Source organism: Pinus tabuliformis, chromosome 2_2 (genome assembly GCF_031772625.1).
Source record: "Pinus tabuliformis cultivar Carrire ecotype Pingquan chromosome 2_2, CPIR1, whole genome shotgun sequence".
Lineage (NCBI taxonomy): Eukaryota > Viridiplantae > Streptophyta > Pinopsida > Pinales > Pinaceae > Pinus > Pinus tabuliformis.
The window spans coordinates 106092344-106113837 of NC_142300.1; positions in this window are offsets into that span (position 1 = coordinate 106092344).

The following is a 21494-nucleotide window of genomic DNA, read 5'->3' on the forward strand; positions in this document are numbered from 1 at the left end:
TTGAAAGAAAAAATTTATAAGACAAGATATATCAAAATAAAATGCAACCCATGGCTTGACTCTTGGCTTGCAAAAGGTGTCAACAGTTTCCTCTCCCTATCTTGCATAGTACATTCAGGGCTCCAGACTATTTTTTTCCTTAAACATACTTGAACCCAATTTACAAGTGTGCCAGACAAGAAAGGAAATATGGGTTGTGTTTTGATTCTCATCGGTGATTTGCATTAAGTCTACTGTATTTGCATTTCACAGAAACTGATGACATTGTTTACATCTTTGGATAATGTACTTTTTGAAGATTTTACGTTTGATTGCTGCATGGGATTGTTGTTATCACATATTTGTTCAGATCATATTAGGCTATGATGATAATGACAGATCTCGAGAGGGAAACTAGGTCTAGGTATGGTTTTAAGATGAGGTGGATTTTCTATTGAAGGGCATGGGTTGTACATGCCGTATTGGCAAGAAACAGAAGGAGCTCTCCTATATCGATAAATAAACTAGCAATGCAAGCACACCTCAAATATTCCTGAAGGAGTCTACACGCCCTGAAATAGAGAAACACACATCATTATCATTGCCCCCCCAACTCATTTACTGGTTGCTCTCAGCAGTGTTTAGAATCAAGTCCTGTACAAAAGAATACTACAACAATATACCTACTAGAGGCATAAGCATACTAGAGGCATAAGCATGAGCATGCTCTTTTCATAATGGCTGTAACAACTTATAAAATATGCATATTGTGACTTGAGAGACAACCCAGAATTACTTTGTTTCGAATGGATGACTTCTAATTCACCACGAGACCTTAAGATAATAGCCTCAACTTAAGATCTTAGCCTCTATCAACAATATCTTAGCAAGTACAGAATAGTGAGATCCCCTTTTTCAATTAGTGATTATAAAACTAGCACTTTCAAGAGGCAACCAAATGCGAACACCAGATCCGCTAAGTAAGTCGACTGGGTAACATGATGGGTATCATCCCAAGAATAGGCACATGAGTACCTAAATCCCCCACACCCGAGAGTGTCCACTGCTTGGATTAGTGTAGTGCGATGACGATGCGGCAAAAGGGCTCAGAATACTTAGTTAGTTAGAGTATTGTTGGTGCAGCCTGGAGCATGTGTGGAAATAGCAGGGAGAATGAAACGAGGCTCGGGAAAAGACCAGTACTCATAGTTTTCATTCCCTCAGGGGATTCTCGTAAGAATAAATCTGGTTGTCTAGTGTATATAAATGCTTCTCTTGACCTACCCGTATAAACTATGGAATACGAATACACTCATAGGGATTCGTGTGTCTAAGAGCCCATGATGTATGATCGCAGTGTATCACCAAAATTCCCTGCCTCAGAAAGATAACACGAGTTGTTAAAATAGCTCTAATAATATCAGGCAACAATGGTTTCATTACCTCTTTTGGCTAGATTTGTTTATATGCCATGATAAGGATTCTTCCTCCAAGAGAAATGATGGAGAAAAACTCACAGCCAGTAAGGAAGGGATCCATCAAATAAGCAACAGCATAATCATTTAATCTCAATAAAGTATGTTGACGGACAAAAAATTTAGGAAGGCCAATCCATAAAAATAATTATATGACAGTGATACTTATGGGATTTGGTTCCTATTATCTTGAGATGCGAAATATAGTGTAACAACCCATGCATTTTGGCCCAAATTTCTCAATCAACATACGCATAGTATCTTGGTTTTTGTTATGAAACCCAAATTAAACATGAGAATTAATCACAATAGAAAAGCCCAACTTTCAAAATATGAAAACAAAGAAATAAGAATTATCTTTTACTTTATTGCGGTTTAATTTGTTTGTTGCTCATTGTTTTGGTTTTTTGTTGCTAGTTGCAGATTTATGAAACACTAGGCGGAGAGTCAGCCATAAATGAATAGACGAAGATAGGAACTTACAAGTTCGCGCACAGTCCAATGAAACTCACAGTTCTTTTATTGGCCCCAAGCAAAACGATGAACCTAGGAAATTTCAAATTTAATTGTTTTTTCAGGTTTTTCATCTAATTTCTTGTTGTAGGTTTTAGTATGGCCAGAAAATGCAATCAATTGCAAGCGAGACACAGTTCCAGCAAAAAAAAATGATTTTCAAATTAACAATAAAATCGATTAGGCATATTTCAAAACATGAATTTATTTATTCCTGAAATTAGTCGAAATCATCCTTATTTTCTGATCCTCGCAATCGCACTAAGCATGGAGGAGAGCATACTTATTGTAGGTAAAAGAAAAATTGAAAATCAAAGCAAAAACTGAAAATGAAAGTCTAGCTACACTTTACTAATTAGAATTTAAAAATTAGTTACGTGTAATTAAACTTCCAATGAAGCCACTCACATAGCAGTAACAACAATATATTTAGTAGAAAATTTTCAAATGAAAAATGAAAATATTCAAGAGTGAATGAATCTAGTTACTGTATCTACAAATCAACTAAATAAAAATAAAAAGACGAATCTAATTGAGTACTTACCTGGAACCATTGTTTGATAAGGCTTCGATAGGCACAATTTCTCTCACAGAGATCATGTTGTAACTCCTCTTCTTCTTCACTGATCTCCTGTTCAAATGATTGTTCGCCATTAGATATGTAGAATTCTTCAAATGTTGAATCTTCATTTATTTCTTGGGGAGTAGTTGAACCTTTAATTCTTGTCAAGATCTCCTTTTCCAGGGAAGAGGAGATCCCGACTTTTGCTAGGATTTGAGTGAGTAGTTCCAAGCTGAAACTCATTGTAAAACCTTGTTCAAAAAGGGATTATTACTACATCCAAAACTTAAATCTAAAAAGCTTAAATGAAAATAAACTGCTTGCATAAATAAAAGCACTCATGCTGAAACAGATGGAAAAAAAACACTCTTCACAGTTGCGGAAATCAAACACACTTGCAGAAATTGAAATTCACACTTTGCATAAATGTAAAGACACCCTACATGCCCCGACCCATATGAGGCCGAGCCTGTTACAGTATCTCGAATGATGCGTAGACTCTTCCCCACGTCGTACCACCCTGACACATCGGAGTTAGGAACATGCCTAAACACACTTGCATGAAAAATCAAACTAAAATTCAATCCAGCATGCCTCCCCGACAACGACACTAAAATGTTGGGTGAAAATATTGTCGTTTAATTCTATTGTAGTATTTGCCCAACTATTGAATTTGTCAACCTAAGGTTCGTAGGCTTATGAAGCACATGCACTATATATGTATGACCGAAGTGGAACTAATCTAATCTAAATTACTAAAATCAAATTAATCTAGAAAAGCATTGAAACACTAACTAGGAAAGTAGGAAAGGGAAAAGCAATACAAGATGTGAAGAGTTGAATGACAAACAACATATGTGAGCTCACAACAATAAATATATCTCAAATTAAATTACAAGAATCAAATGACAAATCATGAAAGCGTAGCAATAAAAGAATATGAATCAAAGCTAAGAATCCCCTTCTCCTAATTACAATACTATCTCTCAAAACTCAAAAAATAATGAAATGAAGAGAGAGCACTCTCTTATATACATGAAGAAGATAACCATCTCATAATGATAGATCCACTATTCCGTCAACCACTCTCAACTACATTCCCATTATTACAAGATATGATCCCTTCAAATCCTCCACACATCTCTCACATATGATAAGATATGCCAACCAAATCCTCTATGATCTTCTCCTTAGGAATGGGCTTGAATACGTATCTCCTTAAAATGGTGAAGGAGATATTTGAGAAGTATCTTGGAATTAATCCTTCACATATCTCCTACACATTACAAAGCTCACATATTCTTGAGATATATATAAAAACATGTATATTTTCTAATATTTAATCATAAATTCACTTATAATACAAAAATGAATAAAGCGGAAAATAAAAAGGTGAAACCCAAATGTATTTATGAAAATGATATGATGAAAGTTTAATTGGATGATGCAATGTAAGGAATAGTGAAGGGAAAGGTGGATAAAAATATGAAATTTCTGAGTCCCAACAGCCTTAAGATCTTGACCCATCAATACAACTTATCCTTCTTCAAGCACTCAGGTTCCTCCTTGATTCAGATCCAGCTATGCACCATAACCCAATGACTAGTATTCTAGATCTTGCTTTTCATTAGATATTCAGTACTTGAGTGCCCTTGCCTAATGATCTCCTCCTTCTTTTATATTCTTAGGCCTTACTCAATACCATGGTCCAAAACCACTTAGAATCAATACCTTGGACCAAATGCCTGGGGTTAGCACTTCGAACAAGATACCTTGGACGAATACCATGGGTCAAAATACCAAGGACCAAATACCACAGACCAAAACCAATTTTTCCAACATGTACATGATTTTCCTTGTGTGAAAGTGCATGTATACGCATACGCACCTTTTGGTTTGTAAACCTGCATGTAGGCGTGGTTTGGTCAAGGGGAACCTGCATATATCTCTTTTTCCTTCATTCTGTGATCCTGAACTGTGATCTATCATGTGATTGAGTTGCCATCAAGGACAACACCTGTGTCATAGCGCTAAACCTGTGTCATAATGCCAAAAATCTCCCCTTTGGACTTGATGGAAACCCCAAGTCACTCTCCCCCTTTGTCATCAAGGGCAAAGGGTTATACTCCCCCTGAGTACATGCTGAATTCTCTGATATACTAAAGTGTGTTTTTCATGCTCCCCATGACTGTAAGCAAGGTCTGCAAAAATATTTTCTACAAGAAGAACATGACTCTATACATCATAAATGACCTTCCTATCACCAGAGACTCATACATACATCCATCTCCCAACCAAGTGGGGATATACCAAAAGTTTATACATGATAAAACAATAACATTACATCATGCATCATAGGCATAATGGGGAAACAAAATAGGTCATTACATGACCTTGATAATAAAATATATACATGACATAGAGACAAAATATCTAAAACAAGATAGTTATCAGCAACTATCATCAATAGTATATGTCAAACACCATCAACAACCATGATCTCCCTCTGCACTTGTTCCACCTGAATAAAAAAAGACTGTGAAATTGTACCAAGATATTCTAATATAATGCCAACAATGCATTATTAGAAGTATATGCTCCCCCTAAACCTGTGATAGATGGTCTCTGTCAGACCCATATTAGACTCTTTTCATCCTGAGTCTGTCCCACTGTTTTTCTTCAAACCAACATATACGCGACTATATCCACAACAACCAGCGTGTGTATGTGGATATGCTTCATGAAACTCGCATACAACCACTTTTCTCTGAACCAGATAGGTTTCAACCAGCTCAAGAAAAGATAGAAAAGATAAATCAACGCCTTAAAATTCAGCCTCTTCGAGGGGGCAACCTCCTTTACATTACATAAATGAACAATTCTTTGATGATATGAAACCAGCTCAAGAAAAGATAGAAAAGATAGATCAACGCCTTAGAATTTAGCCTCTTCGAGGGGGCAACCTCCTTTACATTACATAAATGAACAATTCTTCGATGATACAAATGACAAAACCTCCTTTCTATATATAGGAGTCTAAGGAGTCACAATATAATCCAGCCGACCTAACAATAATAATATAAAGCCACAAAAATAATAATAGAGGGATTCTATGGGGCACAGAAATAACAATATGGGGGTAATAGGGGCACAACAATATAAATAAGGGGTATAACTACAATAGCAATGGGGTAATCACTAGTATTATAGGGACCCAACATGCCCCTCTCCTTCAAAAAAGTGTTGTCCTCAACGCTTGAGTAGTTCTGGATACTTCTGCATAAAATTCTCATCCTCCCATGTGGAATCTTCAGCTGATAAGTTCTTCCACTTGATAAGATACTCTAAAATTGATCGATTTCGTAGCTGTCGAGTTCTTGTTTCTGTGACTGCTTCCGATTCCAATATAATTTTTCCTTCCTCGTCAAGTTCTGGCAATATTGTTTGAATTGGGAGCTTGTTACCTATAACCTTCTTTAAACATGAAACATGGAAAACTGGGTGCAATCGAGAAGCTGCAGGAAGCTCCAATTTGTATGTGATAGTACCAATCTTTTGCAACACCTTGTACGGACCATAATACTTTGGTGATAATTTATTATCCTTCTTAGCTTGCTTTAGGGACATTTGCTTATATGGTTGTAGCCGTAGGAATACCCAATCACCTACATCAAAACTTCTTTCACTGCGATGTTGATTTGCCTGTTGTTTCATTCTATTTTGTGCCAACATGAGGTTATCCTTTAAGAGTTGGAGGACTTGTTGTTGATGTTCGATGTGATGTTCCACTGCCTGAACCTTTTAATTTTCTCTCAAATATGATGTGATGGATGGTGGTTGATACCCATAAAGTGCCATAAATGGGGTCATTTTTGTTGTTGTATGGAAGGAAGTGTTATATCGCCATTCAACCAGAGGCAACCATTTGACCCATTGTGTCTGTTTATCAGATACAAAGCAACGAAGATATCCTTCCAAATATTTGTTTACTATCTCAGTTTGACCATCAGATTGAGGATGATAAGATGAGCTATGAGCTAACTAAGTACCAAGACAAGAAAATAATTATGTCCAAAAATTTCCAGTGAAAATGGGATCTCTGTCACTTACAATAATCTTTGGGTTTCCATGTAGCTTTTGAACTGTTTCCATAAATGCAGTAGAAACTGTACTGGCTTTAAATGGATGTGATAATGCACAAAAGTGTGCATACTTGGTAAGTATGTCAACTACCACCATGATGACACTCTTTCCCTCAGACTTGGGTAAACCTGTGATAAAATCCATTGAAACCTCCTCCCAACGTTGGCTTGGAATGGATAAAGGTTGTAATAGACCCGGTGTCTTAATTGTTTCAACTTTATTTTGCTGGCAAACCAAACATTCCGCCACAAACTTTTGAATATCTAATTTAAGGCCATCCCAAAAAAATTCCTTCTTAACCCTGTGGTAAGTTTTTAAAAATCCTGAGTGCCATCCTAAGGGAGAAGTGTGCAATTCCATAAGAATCTTTTGTTTTAGCTGGGAATTCTTACAGAGGTATAAGCGATCTTTGTACCGTAACGAATCATTTTGCCAACTAAATGTATTAGAAGTACTGGAATCTTGTTGTAGCTTTTGAATAAGTGCCCACACTTCTTTGTCATTCTTCCATTCCTCCCTTGCTTCGTTTATCCAATCTGGTTGGATAATAGAAATGGCTCACAACAATGCTTCCACATCCTCATCCTTTCTTGAGAGTGCATCTGCCACCACATTTTGCTTCCCTTTTTTGTAGATGATTTCAAATTCATAACCCAACATCTTTGTGACCCACTTTTGTTGCTCTTCAGAGGATAATCTTTGTTTCTAAAACGTATTTAAGGCTATCATGATCCGTTTTTACCTTGAAGTGTCTTCCCATTAGGTAGGGTCGCCATTTCTTAAGTGCATGGAGTATTTCCAACATTTCCTTCTCATAAATATCTTTCCTTAAAAACTTTCCCTTGATTGGATGACTTTAAAAAGCAATGGGTCTTTCATCTTGCATTAGAACAACACCAATTCCATTTCCTGAAGCATCACATTCCACAATAAAGGTTTTTGTGAAGTCTGGTGTAGCTAAGACCGGTGCTTGGCACATTGCCTCTTTAAGATGTTCAAAGGCCTTTGTTGCTTCCGGAGTCCATGAAAATGAATCTTTCTTCAATAATGTTGTTAGAGGTGCTGCTATTCTCCCATAATTCTTAACAAACTTGCGATAATACCCTGTCAACCCAAGAAATCCTCACAGATGCTTTATGGATGTGGGAATTTTCCATTCCTTAATGGCTTTAATTTTGCTAGGGTCTACCTTAACTCCTTCATGAGATACAATATGACCCAAATATTCCACCTCCTGGACTCCAAAGAAACATTTGGATCCTTTTGCATATAATTGTTTCTCCTCCAATAGTTGTAGCACCCTGTCAACATGTTCAACATGATCCTTCCAAGACTTGCTGTAGATTAGTATATCATCAAAAAATACTAACACAAATTTTCTAAGGAATGGTTTGAAAATTGAATTCATCAAACCTTGAAATGTTGAAGGTGCATTGGTAAGGCCAAAAGGCATGACCAAAAATTCATAATGACCCTCATGAGTTCTAAATGCCGTTTTCGGAATGTTGTCAATCTTCATTCTGATTTGATGATATCCCGAATGAAGATCCAACTTGGTGAAGTAAACTGATCCATGCAATTCATCCAGTAACAGGAATGGGGAACTTATCTTTAATAGTGAGCTTGTTGAGCTCCCTATAATCCGGACATATGCGCCATGATCCATCCTTCTTGTGTACCAATACTACTGGAGCTGAGAAAGAACTTTGACTCGGTTGAATTATACCAGCCTCTAGCATTTCTGCAACCATACGTTCAATTTCCCTTTTTTGGACATAGGGATATCTGTACGGCCTGATGTTTGGAGGAACACTTCCTGGAATCAGATGAATAGCATGATCATGATCACGCATAGGTGGGAGACCTTTTGGAGTCTCAAATACCTTGGAATGATTGTCCAGGACTTTTTGGAGATCTGGAGAAATAGATGATTCCAATGTGGAAACATCTAGCGAACATAATTGTGCAATTACACCTCTTTGCTCCTTTTTTAGAAGCTTTGTCATGCCATTAGAGATGATTATCTTTCCTAGTTTCCCTGCAATACCCCTTAATTCAACTTCCTTTCCTTCCGTAGAAAATTTGATGAAAAGTTCTTGAAAATTAAAAGCTATTGTACCCATTGGACTCCTAGTACAACATCAGCACCTCCCATTGGAATGGAAAGCATTGGGCTAGTCAATACATATTCTCCCTTGGATAGCTTGATATTATGGCACTTTCCAGAGCAATTTATTGTTCCTCCATTTGCAATCATCACTTGACACTTTGGTGCTGGATATAGGAAGAAATTCAATTCTTTTGCTACCCTACAATGAATAAAATTGTGGGTGCTTCCTGAATCAATCAACACTATTACCTTTTTCTTCTTGATTTGTCCTTCTATCTTGATGGTTTGAGGAGTGGTAATTCCCGCCAATGCATTACAAGATATGGTCGGATTTATTTGTTCTTCATCTAGGCTTTGTTCCTGGAGTATATCTTCTTCTTTTGACCTTTCTTGCCCCTTTTCTTCTTCCTCTTCACAATCTATGTAGAATAATTTCTTCTCAGCACACTTATGACCTTTAGTGTATTTGCTATCACAACTGTAACAAAGACCTTTTGCTCTTTTTTCTTCCAATTGTTGTGGTGTCAACCTTATAGTTGTGGAAGACTAGGGGCAACAACACTTCCGTCTTTATATTTGTGAGTGTTATGCTTCCTGGTTGCCATAATTTTGCTTTCCATTTTTCTTGCTAACCTGAATGCCTTCTCTAATGAATCAGGTTCCCAAAGGCGAACATCATGTTGGATATTATCCTTTAAAGACCCTATGAACACATCAATCCTATGCTCCTCTGGAATATCTTTTACCCTTATGTTCAATTTTTGGAACTCCTCAATGTGCTCCATTACTGAACCCTTTTGTTTGAGACTTATCAATTGGCTAAAAAAAGTGTTGCTTTTTGTATCTTCATAATGTGCTATCAATTCTTCCGTAAAAATTGCCCATACGTACCTTTTGTGTGTTTTTCACATTATTGAGATCGAAGAATTGCTCCATTTGTAATATCCATGTGGCGGGATCCTTGCCATCAAACTTCCTCATATTGATTTTTGGAATATGGTGATTCTTTGATCCAACATTAGCATCTCTAGAATCATGATTAACATTTCTTTTGTTCTCATCATGAGTTTCCTTTACTACCTTTTCACCATTAGTGACCCTTTCTTGTAGCAACTTCTTCAATTCTTCCATGTCTGTCTTCAAATCTATCTTTAAATCTGCCATGTCTCTCTTCAAATCTGTCTTCGAATCATCCATCTTAGCTTCCATGCCCTTTATCTTATATTCCATGCCATTTATCTTAGATTCCACGCCACTTATCTTAGCTACTGTTAGCTTTTGTGAGCGTGACATTTGTTGCACTTGTTCTTGTAATTTTGATATATCATGTAGCATTTCTTCCTCTTCTTCATGAGTCATGCTAGAGCTTTTAGGTTCCTTACTAGGTGTTTGCATTTTCTTTCCTCGGGGCATCAGTTACTGATAATAATGCTTTACTATGCCCTTTGAATTCCGTTAAACCAAGCTTACACAAAAATTTAAAAAAAAACTACACACCTTTTTTCACTTTATAGAAGCCTGATATTAAATCTGATGTATCTCTATAATTGCGGATCATCAAGTTCTGAAATTGCTACCTGTAGTAGCCTTCTGCATCCTCTTTCCAATTCCACAAGTCTGAGCCAAATTGGATTCTCCAAGGAAGCGTTATGTGAAATCTCCCACAGTGACTTGCTTTTAGACTGGTTCAGTAGAGCGAACTTGTAAGTCATACCACGAGTCATTGTTTCAACCGTTGAATCTGAAACACACACACAAGAAACTGCAGTCTGTCCTCTTTCTGTACCTTCTTACGAAATTTCAATCCGATCCCCAGAGAGAAAGTTATGACGATTTTCCCCAGGTCACCTGTTTTGAATGTAATTCAGGAGTCTGCAAAAAGACCAACTTCCTCAGATCATATATCCTCAAATATCGCGCGAAAAACTCTGAAATTCGGACCCAAGGTTCAGCACGATTTCTTCTCAAATGGGTTTTTTTTGCGACTTCTGAAATATCAAAGAAAAAAGTTATAGCGAAAATTCCACGATGACCTGTTTGGAGCAGCGAAACCCTAGAATCCAAAGCTCTGATACCAAATGTTATGAAACCAGCTCAAGGAAAGATAGAAAAGATAGATCAACGCCTTAGAATTCAGCCTCTTCGAGGGGGAAACCTCCTTTACATTACATAAATGAACAATTCTTCGATGATACAAATGACAAAACCTCCTTTCTATATATAGGAGTCTAAGGAGTCACAATATAATCCAGCCGACCTAAAAATAATAATATAAAGCCACAAAAATAACAATAGAGGGATTCTATGGGGCACAGAAATAACAATATGGGGTAATAGGGGCACAAAAATATAAATAAGGGGTATAACTACAATAGTAATGGGGTAATCACTAGTATTATAGGGACCCAACATATATGCTCCCCTTAAACTTGTGCCAGATGGTGTCTGTCAGACCCATATTAGACTCTTTTCATCCTGAGTTTGTCCCACTGTTTTTCTTCAAACCAACATATACGCGACTGTATCCACAACAACCAGCATGTGTATGTGGATATGCTTCATGAAACTCGCATACAACCACTTTTCTCTGAAACAGATAGGTTTCAACAGCAAGATGATGCATCAACTACTCCTAGCTTCTGTTTGATATATTCAAATGTCTCTCTGGGCAGTGGTTTGGTGAATATATTAGAAACCTGTTCTTTGGAGGGAACATAATCTGTTTTGACCTTTTGTTCAAGCACTTTTTCATAGAGAAAATGATATTTGATAGTTATGTGCTTGGTCTTCGATTGCATGACTGGATTCTTTGAAATACTGATTGCACTTGTATTATCACATAGAATGGAGATGGTGGATGTGACCTAAATGTTTTGCAATGTTTGCATCACCCAAAGGAGTTGTGTGTAGTAAGATGCAGCACCCATATATTCTGCTTCAGCTGTAGATAATGCAATTGAACTTTGTTTCATGCCGAACCAAGATACTAATCTAGAACCCATATAGAATGCACCACCACTAGTGTTTTTTCTATCTTCCATGCTTCCTGCCCAATCTGCATCTATATGTGCATGAAGTGTAAGATTTGTATCCCTTGGATACTATAAACCAAAGTTTTGTGTTCCTTGAAGATATTTCAAAATCCTTTTGACTGCCTGAAGGTGTTCTTCCTTTGGATTTTCTTGGAATCTTGCAACTATTCCCATTACATGCATGATGTCTGGTCGGGTACCTGTTAGATAGAGAAAACTACCAATCATGGATCTGTAGGTTGGTTGATGTACTACTACTGATTCATCATTTCCACTGAGGCTGCATCCTATTACTATAAGGGTACATACTGGTTTAGAATCTTCCATGCCATATTTCTTCAAGATCTGCTTGAGGTACTTGGTTTGTGATAGAAAAATACCATCTTTATTTTGTTGAACTTGTAAACCAAGAAAATATGTGAGCTTACCAAGCAGGGACCTTTCAAATTATTTCTGCATTACCAAAGCAAATTTTTGACTCACGGCTTCTTCATTGCTACCAAAAATGATATCATCAACATACACAACAAGTATTAGCAATTTATCATTGTCAATTTTTATATATAGATTGCTATCAGCTGATCCTTTTGTAAAACCTTGTTGATGAAGGTATTTGTCAAGACGATAATACTAGGCCCTTGGAGTTTGTTTTAGACCATAGAGAGCCTTTCTGAGTCCGCATACAAGTTTTGGATCATTTCCAATGATGAACCCATCTGGTTGCTCAATATATACTTCTTCTTCCAGGTCTCCATTAAGAAAGGCAGATTTCACATCCATTTGATATACTTTGAACTTCTGAAAGCTAGAAAGAGCAAGGAAATTCTTATGGCTTCAAGTCTAGCAACAGGTGCAAAAGTTTCTTCAAAGTCTATACCTTCTTGTTGAGCATACCCTTTACAAACAAGTCTGGCCTTGTTTCTAATAACTTCTCCATTTTAATTCAGCTTGTTTTTGAATATCCATTTCGTTCCTATGACATTCTTATCATTATGTCTAGGAACCAATTCCCAAGTATTATTCTTTTCAATTTGCTCAATTTCTTCATTCATGGCCTAGACCCAACATTCATATTTTCATGCTTCATTTACATTTTGTAGTTCGACAGAGGAAAGCAATGCTAGATAGCTTGAAGCTTCTGTAATAGTTATTCTTGTCTGCACACTTGCCCCTTTCTGCCCCAAAATGTGAGTCTCTGGATGATTCTTCTGAACATACCTAGATGGAGTCTTTTCTTCTACCCTTATCTGTTCTTTTGGTGCCTCATTGGTTTCTTCTTCAAAATCAGTCTGATTTGATGTGGAAGGATAGTCCTCATCTTCTTCATAATCTTCAGTTTTTACCTGCTTTGGATTTTTCCTACTTCATCAACCAAAACATCAATACTTTCAACAATTTTCCAAAGTCTTTTATTATAACACTTATATCCTTTACTTCGGGAAGAGTAACCAAGGAGAATGCCTTCATCTGCTCTAGGTTCAAACGTGCCAAGTTTTTCATCAGTCCTTTTGATGTACCATTTGCTTCAAAAAACTTTGAATTATTTTACAGTAGGAGTCTTACCATACCAAAGTTCATGTGGAGTTTGAGTGTTGTTTACCCAGACATTTGTTTTGTTGAGAATAGTGATAACAACAAATGCAGCTTCACCCTAGAAGGTTGCAGGAGTTCCAAACTCATCTAGCATAGCACGAGCCATTTGTTGAACAGTTTTGTTCATCCTTTCTACCACTTCATTTTTCTGAGGAGTTATTGCAGTAGAGAATTCCCTTCCTATTCCATGTTCTTCACAAAAGTCGAAGAATTCATCCGAGGTAAATTCACCTCCTCGATCAGACCTGAGGCATTTGATTTTGCAATCTGATTCATTTTCAACCAAAGCTTTGAAGGCTTTGAAATTTTCAAACGCTTCGTCTTTATGCTTTAGAAGTCCTATCCAACACATTCTGGAAAAGTCATCAATGAACAATATAAAGTACTCTTCTAAACGAGGTGACTTTTCTTAGATGGACCACATAGATTAGTGTGAACAAGTTCAAGAGGTTTACTAGTTGATCCTTCCTTCTCAGGGAAATTTGCTCTGGTTTTCTTAACAAATTGACATGATTTGCATATTTTATTCTCTAGAATGCTGATATTAGGAAGATCATGAACAACCTGGTATTTGCATGCTTTTCTTATTTGAGAGAAACTTAGATGCCCCAATCTTCTGTGCCATAGCCAGTGTTCATCATTTTTGTTTAGGTAGCACTGTTGTTGTCCCCCCTTGAGTATGTACAGGTTGCTTGGAGTTCTTATACCTTTGATCACTGTTTCTCTTGTATCAAGCTCACGAATAACACATCCATTTGATCGAAATACTACCTCATTTCCTTGATCACACATTTGACTGACACTCAATATATTATGCTTTAGACCATAAACATACATAACATTCCTAGCTTTAACCTTATCTTTTATGAGAATAGATCCTTTACTTTTTATGACTACAGGAGTGTCATTAACAAATGAGACCTTCTTTTCTTTTTCTAAGGCATTATATGATTGAAGTTTTTCTTTATCACCTGTCATGTGTTTCGAGCATCCACTGTCGATGTACCATTGATTTTCTTGTCCTTCTGCATACAAGGCTCTACCACATCTTTTTGTTTGTGGTTCTTTCTTTCTCCATGTTTTGGGACCTAATGAAGCTTACTCCGTCTGAGATGTTTGCTGAAATTTATTCATGCATTCAGAATCTTCATGACCGAAGTTGTTACCGATAGAGCATTCTATTTCATTTTCAAGAGCAGAAAAGTTATTGTAGGTCCTTTTCATGATCCTAGTCAAATTCCTTTGATTTTGTGCTTCTCTCGTCATGATGGTCTTGTAAGAAACACATTGAGTAGCTTTGTGTCCAAAGTTATGACATGAAAAACATTGGCCATTAAATAAATTCATGCGATTATCGAATTTACTAACCTGATGACTGTAGTTTCCATTGACATTCATTCTTGAAGCAAATTGGGAATGATTTAGCTGTGGTTGGTTATAGCTTCTTTTCATCCTTGAAGTAGATTGAACCCAATTTACCTAGTGATCTACTTTATTCCTTTGCTGACGATTTTCAACCTGTTCACTTTGTCATGCGGAAAGAGTCGTTAGTGCGGACACAACCGACCTCCCTAGAAGCAAAAGCTTTCTAGTGACAAACAAGACAAATAAAGCTACCTTTCTCTAAACATGCATTGCAAATACAAGTAATCAGGGGATCTTTAACATACCTTTAGTCCAACGCTTTGTAGTAGTCCAGCCTCGTCGATCCGGATGAGCTCCTCCTTCTCTTCGAAACCTGCATTCACTAACAAGCCAAAAGATTAAATAGCACCTGATAAACTCATAAAACAATACATATCTATCATATAGACCAAGGAGTATATGAAACACACCATGAATAACAATCTGTTGAGAAAAATAAATTCATTTGCATTAAAAGGTAACAAAAGGAACCATTACAACCTGAGCCTTGGTGTTGTGCAAGTCCCTCCTAGGGTCCAGCAAGAGTTTTCCTTTACTTTGATCAGCTCACCCACTCTCAAATAAGGCTAGGAAAGGATGGGAATCTCTCCTCTCAAGCTTTACAAGGGAGTCCTAATTCCAGCATCATCTACCCTTAGGAATGTTCAGCTTTCAACCTCCTCCCTTTGGCCCAATGCCTGTATTTATAGTGCTCTAGAGGAAGTTATTCAGGTCCACCATCAATGGGATAAGCCCCTCTTTGGGTGGGATAGCTCCCCTCTTGATGGGATAATTTCCTCTTTGGTAGGGATACATGAACCATCTAGAGGCGCTTTGTACACGTCAAACAAGCTTCTAGAATGCTCTAGAAATGACCACAAGTAACTTTTTTGGAGTGAAACTTGCGCCTTTTGACCTTTACAGGAGTACGCACCCATTGCTTTACATACAGAGCGTACAAGTACGCATGTATTGTGAACTTGGAGTGCATACACACAGGTAAGGCTAAGAGAAACTGCGTACCCAGAGATATATAGATTTTTAATGACTTTCTCTCTTTCTTGAAGTTTGACATGGAGAGCAGAGGTATGAGGCTTGCCAAGGAGGATAGTATGACAGTTGATGGAGCCATACTAACTGCAAATAGTCATGGTGACAAATTTTAGTGTAACAGATTACCCCCTAAAGTGCGAAGCCTGTAGTAGATTAGGGTTTCATATTTTCTAGGAAGGGTGAAGTACTTTATCATTTCAAGGATTATCTTGTGGAGAGCCCAGTCGGAACCTGCAAGTATTCAACACAAAATACATATATATGAGCATATCATCACTGAGGTAGGCATTCCCATACTCAGATTGAAAACTTTAACTAATTGACTATCTACTGCTCTGATACAGGAATGATTCTGTAATACATCATAATCATAGACTTTTGTAGACACAGTATGGACGCAGCCATCTGTTTATGATTAGTCTACTGTACAATGAATACAAAACTCCTCGCAGCATGGATAGTGGAAACTAGATCCAGGGTCTTCATTTCTACTTCCCGAACAGGTACGATTCTATCCATGTGAATAAATGAGTTGATGTCGAACATGGTAGAATCCACTTGATTACCAGTCAATGATGTAAACTGTTAACAAGTGTGAGAGAAACCACCAGTGATGTCAATGGCTCTCAAAGTACCCAGTACAATCCATGAGATGTGAATAAATGAGTTGATGTCGAACATTTCACGGAATCCTTCGATCGAAAGTCAATGATGTAAATTGTCGTCAAAGGCGAGAAACCTGCCATTGATGCATGCAGACTTCAAGGTACTGACGATTCCTAGGTCATCTTTCTAGATAATGTGCTGATGTCGATAGAAAGCGACCCGTTGCAGGCAAGCCCACAACACGAAATCATAGATCAAGTTGAAGAAATGTAGCTGTAAGGACTGACTCAGGGATGGTCAAAATGGATGACGAGTATTTTGCAGATGAATGTTTATTGCAGAGACCTCTTGAACACATAACGACACGACAGATGGCTTGGTGACATTTGACCCAAAGTTAATACCCGGCTAAAGACTTTCAATGTGGTTTGATCAACTGTGAGGCAAAGGATTTCCCAACCCAGGTGAATGAAAGTGTCGTGTTCAAGAGTGGTAATAAGGCTTCTTTTGAGATAAAGGATAACAAATGGGCTCATTTTTCTCTCTTTTCCCCACCATTTCTGGCAAGTACCTCTTTATTTTTTACAAGCTTGAGGAGGATAACATATGCTTGATTATAAGCTCATCCTTCGGATGAGTCCAACTTAGTTTTGATTCGAACCCTAAGAAGGAGTGGTCCGTTCCTGTTTGTAATCGAACAGGTCCTTTACTGTGAAATTTTAATGAGTCCAGTATAGGAGAAACTCGGCGTTTTTCATTTTTAGAGAGTCTGAAAAAACTAAAGAAGACTCCAGGTTGAACTTTTTCGTAAAGTTATGTCTCCCAAGCCCGAAAAAGTATAAAATAATACGTGAGAGAACCGCTTAGTCTTGCGACCAAGGAGTACTTTCATGATTAGTGCCTCTGACCTGAAAAGTAAAAAGCGATCAAGGACATGTCGTTTTATTTCCATATCGAGTTTGAAACGACAAAAACCCGACAATCTTTTCCTGTTTTTACGGTCAGAAAAGAGCTATAAGGGGACCGTCTTTTAATTCCGTTTTAACGAGTGTAAAAGAAAATGCTCGGCGATATTTTCATATTTTAGGAGTCAGAAAAGGGCTTAAAAGATGACTCTGACATTTTCGTTCGTGAAAAATGATAATTTTCCCTGAAAATCCTATTGTCCTGCACAAAAACGACACATTACTCATACTTGTTTAAGATAAGAAAAAATGCATTGAGAAATATCCTTCCATGGTGAAAAATAAACAAATTTAGCATTCATTTATCCAAAAAACCTATAAAAAGACCTTTTACCATGTCATTTTTACCATTTTACTGTTGAAGGAGAGAAAAGGGCTTTTGGCAAGAAACTTCCCGTGGACTTTGCGGAGAATCCGACCGTCGGAATCGAGTGCCGTCTCTTTCAGGTATTTCACAACATCCTCCTCTTTGTTTTCATCCATTTAGAATTTCATTTTGAGCCCTATTTTGATTTTTTGAGGGCTTTGGGGTTTTAGGATCCGCCTTTTGGGGTACGCAGGTGCCCCATGGGCGACCTGCATACCCCGACATTTTCGTTTATGGGAAAATGGCAGGAGTACGTAGCCTACCTTCAGAACAGCTGCGTCCATACGCTCTGTTTCTGAACGCGGGGTGCGTACTCCGCGCAAAGCAATTTAAAAACCCCAAATCTCAAAACCTAACCATTAATTTTTGATTCAATGAATTCTAATGAATGTTTTCTGGTGTGTAGATTGCCCACCATGCTTGATTGGCGCGAAAGAGAAAATGAAGATGTCGATTTGGCCACAATAGATCATCAACCCTCCATTGATGCTTTGAAGGCATGCGGTCTCTACAAATACTGGGCCATACCTGGCATGAGGGCCCAGGTGCGATTCTTAGAATGGCTGGTTGAAAGGTGGAATGTCCAGGATCAATGCTTCTACATCGGAGGGCACCAGCTCGAGATAGAGCCCTCTAACATATATTTTCTCACTGGTTTGCCTAATAGGGGCGAGCAACTGACTCTATCCGGGACTAGGCCGGGTGGCCAATCCCTTGCTAGCCTCCGGCTAGAGTAGTGCAACAATCAAAACCAGGAGAAGGGGATAGAAATCAAATACATATCCCTGCCCGAACTTATGGTAATTGCCTTTACAGTTACCAGACTTTGCGGCGCAACTGCTTTGCATATTGCCACCGGGTCCCAAATGCGGATGGCGATAGATTTCTACCGAGGCACCATTTTCAATTAGTGTGACGCTGTGTTGGCCAATATGAAAGGCCAATTGACTAGGGCAAAGAATGGGCAATTAAAGACCTTTGGGTATGGGCCTCTAGTTGTGAGCTTTGCCCTAGAGAGGGTTCTGATGCTGATCCCATAGCATCTCACTATTCCAGCTGGGCCTCCTCGGGAGCCAAAGTTGATGCGATGGGTTACGGTGATGGCCCGACATCCTGATGAGGGAGCGGGAGTTGTTCGATTTCCTGCGGGTTACTTTCACTGGTTGGAGGACCAGGTCTTTGCGATTCAGGACTTTCCTTATGCCGGAGTAGATTTTCGCGGTGATCTGGACATGGTTCTTCCACAGGGAGAATAATGGGACGACAAAGGTATTTCATTTTCACAAGTTTTTAAATTATTTACTTTTTATTTGTTTTTATATCATCTCAAAACTGACAGTGACAAATTTCAAAATGCAGATGTAGGTCCACAGTGTTTGGCCAATCTCTGACCATTTGAGAGCAGAGTACCAGTTGCACCGCACTGGCCCCACAGGATGTGGCCGCAGAGACCTTAGCCGAGCTGGAACAAGACCTAGAGTGTCTCACGGCGGACATACCAGAGACGACTATAGACGATATTCCTATCCGACTTCAGCGCTATGTGGTCGCAGTGCCAGGACCTTTCAGGAGGTTCCTGTGTAGGGTAGCGCAGGCAGTGGTCTCGTATAGAGAGCACCACCAGTGATTGGCTAGTCACTTTTTGTAGACACATATGACATTTTTGGTTTTTTGTACTTATTTTTTTTGGCGATCATAAGGTGTTTATCAACCTATGATCGAAGACGATGTATATTTTTGACACACTCTTATCTATATATATATCATTATTACCGGCTTATCTTGTTAAACATGTATGATGAAATGTTTTTAAATTTACATTTATGATTATCGCAAATGTCTGTCTAACATTTGAGAAGCAATTGCATCTGCTAATGTATTTAATGACCTTGGAATATGCTGATATTCAATGTAATCAAATTCACGTTCCAAGAGGCGCACTCTCAAAAATAACCTTAATAACACTGGATTTCTAATGGCATATACTCTATTAAGCTGTAATACAACGAGTTCAGAATCTAACCTCACTATCAAACTCCGAATCCCAAACGAAATAGATTCAGATAATAACTCAATCACTGCACTGTATTCTGCAATGTTGTTTGTTGTTTGACCGAGGCTCACCCCATGCATAGAAACTAACTCGTCAGAGGGTGAATAGATAACCCAAGCTGCGGAAGAAATATTCTGTGTATTACGACAAGCACCATCAGCAAATCCAATGTACGTTTGGAGAGGCGTCGACATCTGCAATATTAAGAGTAAAACCAATATAAGCCAGAATAATGACGAAAAACACACTCTCTAAGCTAAGCACACTATCTAAACTAACAAACACACCAGCTAGAAAGAAAAACTAACCTAACTAAATCTCCATACCCATCATTTAAGCATAATACCTCTTTAGGTAAAGTCCATTTCTGGGCTTACCCAAAGAGTCCCCATCAAAATCTACCAGCTCATAGGCCCCTTTTGCTAGCTTTCGCTTGACAATGTAGGGCCCATGCCACATAGGAATGAATTTACCAGCACCTAGTTTATCGTTAGCTTGATCATATAATAGCACTAGGTCTCCTTCCGAAAAATTATGAGGGGTCACGTTGCGATCATACTGAGCTTTCATCCTTTTTGCGTGAGTCTCGATTGCCAATGCAGCGTCACGTCGAGTCTCATCTAATTTAGCTAAGTATAATAGACGCTTCTCCTCTTCGGAAGTAGCTGGAAGTAATTCGATAGCCATTTGAAGTGATGGGATTTCGCATTCAATGGGCAACACTGCTTCCAAACCATAAACTAGTTGGAAAGGAGTGAACCCTGTTGATGTTTTCACTGAGGTTCGGTACGCCCAAAGCGCTGAAAATAACATGTTGTGCCAATTCGACCGATGAATACCGATGATTCGTCGGATCATGATAACTAGAACTTTGTTAATGGACTCAACCAAACCGTTTTCTTGGGGATAATAAGGAGTAGAACTATCATGACGCAAACCAAGCTGGCTTGTAAGTTCTGTCATCATAATGTTTCGAAAATGGCGCCCATGGTCAGTGATTATCGCTTGTGGGACACCAAACCTAGCAATAATATGATTAAATATGAAAATCGCAGTTTTCTTGTCGTTAGCCTTGAATGTAGGCATCGCCTCGGCCCACTTAGTAAAATAATCAACCGCAAGGATGATATACGCATGCCCCCCGGCCAAGTGAGGGTTACATGTAATAAAGTCGATACCCCATTTAGCAAAAGGACTAACGGCAATTATAGGGTGGAGAGGAGCAGGTGGTGCGCGCATCTTGCGATCAAACACTTGACAGTTGTGGCATTTTCGGACCGCAATGATACAATCTTTAAACATGGACAGCCAGAAGTAGCCAGCACGCAACACCTTCTGAGCTGTGGCATACCCAGACATATGACCGCCACACGCTCCAGAATGACAGTCATTCATAACCCTTTCTGCCTCTTCATGAGTTAAACAACGACGAAAAACTAAATCCGCCCCACGACGATAAAGAGTATCTCCAATAATTTTGTACTGTTGGGACTGGAATCGAATTTTTCGGCGTTTCGAATTTGAAGCTTCGGGCCGAAAGGATTGGGTTTGGAGATAGACAATTATATCCCCATACCACAGATCTAAAGTGCTGATGAGAAACAGATATTCGTCCGCAATGGGTTCCTCTGCCACAGTT